The 7701-nt window shown below is 50.6% G+C and overlaps 1 protein-coding gene and 1 long non-coding RNA gene across 3 annotated transcripts in view; both read left to right on the top strand.

Annotated features, from left to right (window-relative positions):
* PFKFB4 (6-phosphofructo-2-kinase/fructose-2,6-biphosphatase 4) overlaps positions 1-7701 on the top strand; it is a 41022-nt gene that overhangs the window by 8114 nt on the left and 25207 nt on the right. The gene's annotated exons all lie outside the window — the stretch shown is intronic.
* LOC109377511 (uncharacterized) lies at positions 2262-5602 on the top strand. 2 transcript variants are annotated; one of them, XR_002122888.1, is made up of 4 exons: positions 2262-3145; positions 3526-3582; positions 4278-4399; positions 4526-5602. It is a non-coding gene; the product is annotated as an uncharacterized LOC109377511 (long non-coding RNA). The 2 variants fall into 2 exon arrangements; XR_002122889.1 differs by having other exon boundaries at positions 4529-5602.

Here is a 7701-nt window from a genome sequence, read left to right on the forward strand (position 1 = left end):
TCTTCCCGGGCGAGGCAGATCAGTCGCCGGCTTCTGAACGGCCGCTCATGCTGGCTGCTGGCCGCTCATGCTGGCTGCTGGCTACACACGGTAGCCCATGGCAACCCACTGCAACAGGGGTTGTAGCCTACACCATCGCCAGCGACTCACGGCAGCCCAGCTCCAAGTTGAGCTGTTATTCAGCATCTTAGCTGTGGAGGGCAGTGTCACTGGCCCTCATCTGTGGGATCCGAACCAGGACCCTCTGGTGTCCTAAGCCAGCTCTTAACCAATGTGCCACTCGGCTGGTCCCTTGAGGCTTTCTTTATTGCCTAGCATATGGTAAATTCTCATAAATATCTCATGGCTATTTGAAAGGAAGATCTGTTGTCTCTTGATTGGATACACTATCCAATATATGTCCATTGTCCAATTGTATGAGTTTTGGGGCATGTGTGATAATGACGTATTCTAATGTTTAGAGTCCTATATTGAAGTATTTCAGGTAAAATGAAATTATGTCTGGCATTTTCTTCAAAGTAATCGAATTCAAAGTAATTCAAAGTAATCGAATGTGGAGAGGGAAGCAGGGGTAGGTTTAATTGAAACAAGGTTGTGTGTGTTAATATTTATGGCTAAGAGGTAGGTACATGAGTTATACTATTGTCTCTACTTTCCTGTATGGTTGAAAATTTTCATAAGAAAAAGTTTGTGTGTGTATGTCATTCATTTCAACTTCTTTAATTGTATCATTCAAATCTTCTGTGTCTTTTTTTTTGTCTGCTTGATCCTCATAAGTCAATAGTCAGATGTTGGATACAGTATAATTATGACTTTGTTCATTTTTCTCGCATTTTAAACAATTTTGCATTGTTACTTTTTTCCCCACTATATTTTTATGTTTTGTTATGAAGTCATTTAAAAAGTTCATGACTTAGGAATTTGTGGGACATAAAAGGAAACAGATGGCCACTCCAATTAGGTTAATTCAATGAGGGTTTATAAAGGGACTGTTTACCAGGTGTGGGCAGGATCTAGGGAAACCACAAGAGACATTGCACTGTCCTGACCTTGCAGCAACAGGGATCGTTGCTTTCCTTGGGCAGAGGAGAAAGGAGACCTGGAGGATACAGGAACTTGGGGACAGGGAGCAGTGAAGGAGGGGCAGCCTGATGGGATGGAACCCTGAGCGAGGGACTAGATGGCTGAAAACAACGCCTTCAGGAGGGAGCGTGAGAATCAACATCTCAGCCTCTTTCTCCTCCATCCCTGTGACCCTTTGCCAGGGTTCCTCATGGCCTAGCCCAACGAGAAATTAGTGGCCCTGGGAGCATTGCGGATGCAGTCCACAAGGGTCAGCCTCCTGGGGCAGAAAGCAGGTAGAGAAGCAGAAGCAGGACCTGGTGGGGCAAAAGAGATGATCCCACACAGCTGTCCTTTTGTTGCATCATTTAAAACATGCTGTCCCATTGTCTTCTGGGTTGCATTGTTTCTAACAAGAAGTATGTTACATTCTGTACATAATGTGTCTGCTTTTTTTCTGGCTGTTTTTAGTATTTTCTCTTTATCACTGATTTTCAGGAATTTATGATTTACCTTGGTATGGTTTTCTTTATGTTTATCCTGCTTGGAGTTAGTTCATTGAGATTCTTGGATAACTGGGTTTCTAAATATCAAATTTGACAAAATGTTACGCCATCATTTCTTCAACTATATTTTCTGCCACCCTCTGTCCTACCCTGGACTCCAACTACGGGTATATTAGACCACTTGGTATAATATATATAACCTGTGGGATAATCCCACAGGTCACTGAGCTTCTGTCCGTTGTTTCTGTCCTTTGTTCTTTCTGAGCTTCAGTTTGGATAGTTTCTATCGCTGTGTCTTCAGGTTCACTTATCTTTACTTCTGTTTTTTTATTAAACCCATCCAGTGACCTGTTTTTAAGCCCGAGGACTTCAATTTTGTTCTTGTTTTGTGTCTTCTATTTTTTTCCCCCGATTATCTCTCTTTAGTCCAGGAATGGCCTCTGGGCAGTAAGCCACTGCCATCATAGGCTTCTCGTGACCCGTCTCTCAAGGATCACAGTCCTGCTCTGCCTGTTGTCTAGTGTATAAAAACCATTGTTGTAAAAATTTTTTTTTTTTAAGATTTTTATTGGGGAATTGGGGGAATGGGAACAGCGCTGGGGAATTGGGGGAAGGGGAACAGACAAGTTGCTGTCGTTTTGNTTTAGATAATAATTGTAAGTTTTTTGACATTTCCTTCTGTTCCATTTCCTGTCTTCATCTTCTTGAAGTTTCTTTTATTCTGTTTGATTTAGTCTCCGTTTTTCATGTTAGTGGTTTTGCCCTTTTGAAAAAGTGATGCTGTAAAAGCTGCTTGGACGGGCGGGTGAGTGGCTGGCCCCAGGGTGGGCCCCAGGCGGGCAGAGCTGGCTGGATGAGGTGGGGACGGGCCTGGGGCTCCACCGGCTCTTGGTTGCACAGGCAGCCAGTCCCCCCATTTCCTCCGCACCCTCGTCCCTTTTGTCAGAGATGCCTGTGCGTCCGCTCCTGACCATCCCGGTTCTGCACAAGCAGGTGTGTTCTGGTTGGCAAGGGCTCATGTTTGGTGTTTCTCCCTTTCTGAGTCAGTCACTGCTTACAGAACTTCGTGGACATGTCCCATTTCTCTCCTTTCCTCTCCTGTTGTCTTTATCCTTCTGTTCCCATCTTGGGGTCTCAGGATGGAGTGGGAATAAATGTGGGTTCAGTTCTCCAGGTTTAATTCGTTTCACTGGAAGTCCTGTTGGTCAAACATGACCTAAGCACCTGCTGTATGCAGAACAGTGCTGAGTACATTCCTCCATGCCAAAGATTTGCTGCCCTGCAGGGAGCAAGGCACCCACTCCTTCTAGCTTCCCTGGGGTGTGCTCCCCGAGGAAGGGGAGGACCAGCCCAGCCGTTGCAGGTCTGAAGGAGACTGGCCAGGCAGGTGGCCTGGACAGCAGCTGGTCCTGGAGAGAAATCCAGTCCCTGTACTGCAGCAGTCAGGTGACTCCCTACCTTCTCCAGGGCCAGAGGCTGAATTAACCCCAGTTTGGTCCTAGGTTTTTGACGCAACAAATACCACCCGAGAACGGAGAGCGACCATCTTTAATTTTGGGGAACAGAATGGCTACAAGGTGAGACCTTGTGCCTCAACTCCTTGGTTGGGCCGTGGCATGTTCAGACCCTCCGGGGCCCCTTTCATGGCCCCCTGGTGCGGGCAGGGCTCAGGCAGGCAGGCTCCCTAGTGGATTTGGGATGAGAGGGGTCTTTCTTCTTTCCTCCTGGGGTCTTCTTTCCGGGGAGGCTGGGGTCTTGGTGGGAGAGTCCTGGATAGGGCAGCACCTGCTTTGGTTCCAAGCTTCTAGACCCTGCCCTCCACCCCAAAAGCAGGGCCTCAGGGCCCCGGCTGCTCAGCTTGGGCTTCAGTGGGGTAGGCAGCTCCGTGGAGCCAGGCCCAGAGCCCTAAAGATGTCTGTGGTCTCTTCCCTCCTGCCCGCCCTGGTCCCTGCTGCAGACTTTTTTCGTTGAGTCCATCTGTGTGGACCCTGAGGTCATAGCTGCTAACATCGTGGTGAGTGGTGCATCTGACCTTGTTGGGACAGCAATACAGGCCTATGACAGTGAGGTCCCTCTCCAGGTTTGGACTGGTGCCTGGGCTGGCCTTAATTTGGTCTTCCTGAATCTTGGGGTAGGGGGTGGGAGGCAGTAGAATGTTGGGTCAGGTGAGCCTGAACCCCAAGGGCCACTCGTATGGGGGTTGTGTGGCTCGTGGGCATTCATTCTTGCTCACTCCTCTTCCCTTCTCCTCATAATCCCCTGGATAATGGACAGGAGCTTCAGCCCCCAGGGAGGAGGGTGGGGGTAAGAGGTAGTGTTTGTATTTTGAAAGAGGAAGAATCTTGACCCATCTCCCCTGCCTCCAGTTTACCTAAGGAATGAACATCTGGGTTTGGGGAGATAGTTCAGGTGGGGAGGGTCTTCCAGGCCCCTCGCCCCTCTGGCCCCGCCTCCCCCTGTCCCACAACCATGAGGGACTCCAACCTCAGGGTGCCCAGTAATGCTCTCTTAGCACCAGTATGGGAGCTGCTGGACTCTTCCTAATGGGACCAGCCCCTTTGGGGTTGGGCTTCACCCCTCTCCCCAGCCTTGGCCTGGCCCCCGGCCCAGCTCCCCCACCCCCTTCCTGGCATTCTCCTTGGTCTCTGGTCCTGCCTGGCCTCCAGCCCTGATGTATATCCTTGGTCTATGTGTGGCTTGCTCCGGCAGCAAGTGAAACTGGGCAGCCCTGACTATGTCAACCGGGACAGTGACGAGGCCGCAGAGGATTTCATGAGGCGCATCGAGTGCTATGAGAATTCATACGAGTCTCTGGATGAGGACCTGGACAGGTGAGTGAGGAGAACGCCGTGTCCTGCGGCTCTGATGAGAGGGTGGGGGGATCCTACTTGGTGGTGGCTGAGGGGCCTCCCCAACAGGCAGAGATGGTCTGGCTCTCTTTGTTTCTTTCCTTGCAGCAGAAGTCGTGGGCTAGAGGCGACTTACAGAACCCCTGTTGCCTTATCTGGAGTTCTGCGAGTCAGAATTTCCCACTTTTCCATCATAAAATCAAGGCCCTTCCCACAGGCATTCGCGAACATGACATGCTCTTTACTTGCACAGTCTGTGTTTTGAGAAGGGGGCAGCGGTGCCCAGACTCTGCGTAGTGGTCCATGCGGGATAGCTGCCCGCCTCCCTCTGAAAAGAAAGATCCAGCAGCAGAGAGTGGTGGGCGGGGTGGGGTCTTTAGGCCCATAAGGGGGCATTCAGCTGGGGTTCTTACAGCAGCGGTCAACAAACTTTCTACAAAGGGTCAGGTAGTAAATATTTTAGGCTTTGGGGCAGACAGCCAACTCAGCCACTGTAGTGCAAAAGGAATGTAGACGGCATGTAAATAAAGGGGCTCGACCATGTTTACCAGAACAGGCTGTGGGCTGAGTGTGACTTGTTGGCCGTTGTTGCCAAGTCCTGTCTTACGTAAGTGGGGGCAGTGGTTAAGTAAATAACTGTGAGACCCCTTGGTAAAGTGTTAACACGGTCATTATAAACCATACCAAAGAGATGCAGGAAAATGAATGTTAGGCACTGAGTGAAAAAGCTGGAATATAAATTTGTGCTTTGATCACTTATATACAATACATGTAAACCGAGGAAAACAAGCGGCTGGTGGCGGGGTGGTTTCTGGGGCCTGGACTTCTGGACTGGATGAGTACAGCTGGCCTTTGCAGCCAGTCCCAGCTGGCTGGAACCACATGACGCTTGCTGGCTTAGCCTCTCTCTGGTTGTCTGTGTATCCCCTGGTCTGCACAGCACAGCATTTCTCCTCATGGCTCTGTGATGTGACCACAGTAGAGGGGCTTATCGGGAGCAGCTCCTGTTGGATTTGTCAGTAAACGTTGGTGGTGTCTGTACAACACCCTAAACCTTAACCAAGGTCCCGTGGTCCAGACAGTGAGAGCTCAGATGAGCACAACCAGAGGGCTCTGAGCTGAAGGAACCCAAGTACAATGCCTGAGAAGCCCCACCTTTTCCTCCTGTTGCTCCCCACCCTATCCCACCCCCCTCCTCGCAAACATAAACAGGTAAGTGTGCTCTGAAAGCTCTGCACACAGGGAAAGCAGCTNCTAGTTGTGGAGGACGTTGCTTCACTGGCCCAAGTTGGCACCATCATTGCGCTCTTCCCGGGCGAGGCAGATCAGTTGCCGGCTTCTGGATGGCTTCTCACAGGGGCTGCTGGCTGCTCATGCTGGCTGCTGGCTACACACGGTAGCCCATGGCAACCCACTGCAGCAGGGGCTGCAACCTATGCCATCGCCAGCGACTCATGGCAGCCCAGCTCCATGTTGAGCTGTTGTTCAGCATCTTAGCTGTAGAGGGCAGTGTCACTGGCCCTTATATGTGGGATCCGAACCGCGGCCCTCTGGCGTCCCAAGCCAACTCTTAACCATCGTGCCACTCGGTCGGCCCTCAAGAGTTTTTATAGAGCTCAATTCAACCTCCAGCCCACCCCCTTCCTGGAGGTAGGTGGGTGGGGCTGAAAGTTCAACCCTCTTATCACTTGGTCTTTCTGGTGACCCCGTCCCATCATGAGACTATCTAGGAGCCCTACCCCGAGTTACCTAGTTAGCAGCAATCAATGAAAAGGCTGAGATGTTCTGAATAGCCTAGTCAGTATCAATCATGGTGAGAGTTTCACCTTCCAGAGGGTCTCTGGACATAGGTGCAGGAGGGAGAGACAAGCACCCTCTTCAGAAGCGATGGTTTGGGGAGTTCTCTCTTCCAGGAAAGAAAATTGAGTATTCAGTTTAATGTTGCCCTGAGGGCCAGCGATAGTGTCTCCCCTCTCCCCACCACTAGCCCACACTCAAGGAAACATCTGGTTTTAAGAGCATTTATATTGACAGTCAGGGAACATGCATGACAATTTGAAATCATGAACATGGCAAAATGGCCGCCTGGATTTGTACATGGTAAGATGAGAATTGAAAGTTCAGAAAAGTGGTATTTCAAAAAGTATTCCCAAAAGCAGAAACACATAGCCTTCCACCCTTCAGGAGCAGACTTAGCTTGAATGTCATCTCAAGGAAAAAGAAGAGAAACCTTGAAAAGAGAGAGGGGGGGGCCCAGGGGCCGTCCTCTCTCCTGTGTTGCGTAGGACGTGTCCCTGACCCACCGACATCCAGCCAAGGTCTGGGTGCTGGCTGACTCTGTGTTTTCTCCTCTGAAGGCAGTGTGCCCTGGCAGCCCTCCGTGATGTCCGGCGGTTCCTTAGTGAGGAGGGGGGACATGTGGCGGTGAGTGCAATACCCTGGTGATACCTGGGAGTGACATGTGGGAGCCCACACACATCCACCGCTTTGCCCATCAGGCCTCTGCAGGGAAAGGCAGGGTGTGCGCCAGCCCCTGGGAGGAAGTCTACAGCTGCTCTGCAGAGGAAGCCAGAGGCTGGATAGGGGCTAGGGGTTTCTCCTGGGCTTGTGGTTGCGTGTGACCGAGCAGGACGTCCTCTGAGTGCTCACATTGTGGGTCACCGCACAGGTTTGAGGAATCATGTTACCCAAGTCTTCAGCAAATGTGATTTCTCCTGGTATGGGGAGAATCCTGCCCAGCATTTAGTGACTGTTAAACCAGTTGAATTCTAGGTAAGGGAGTCCCACCTGTGTGTTGGCCTCTCTAGTCAGATGGAAGGGTGGGACAAGCAAGGCTGAGCAAGGGTATCTGTGGGAAAGGACCCTACCCCACCCCCATGCAGTCAAACTTGGAACTGTTTTCTCCTTTTTTTTTTTCCTTTTGGCGGCGTGCCGCCTGTAGTGCCCTGTTCCCCAGCTCCATCTGGATCAGTTGCCCTCTAGGTCTGTGGCACAGCTGTCACCCTGGGAATTCCCTTCTCCCTCCTGACTTGAATGCCCACCCTGCTCTTGGACCCATTGTCTTCCTTTTCCTTGGTTTATTCTCTTGTTTTGTTGGAGCCCACCCTCCAGTAGCTTCCTGAGAAAGGTACTTGGGAAATAAATTTCACGAGACCTGGCACATCTAGAAATGTCTTTTTTTATCCTTATATTTGATAGTTGGGTATAGAACTCTAGGTGGGAAGTAGTTTCCCCTTAGAATTTCCACAACATTGCTCCCTTGTATTATGGCTTCTAGCGTGCCT

Source organism: Hipposideros armiger, unplaced genomic scaffold, assembly GCF_001890085.2.
Source record: "Hipposideros armiger isolate ML-2016 unplaced genomic scaffold, ASM189008v1 scaffold_18, whole genome shotgun sequence".
NCBI lineage: Eukaryota > Metazoa > Chordata > Mammalia > Chiroptera > Hipposideridae > Hipposideros > Hipposideros armiger.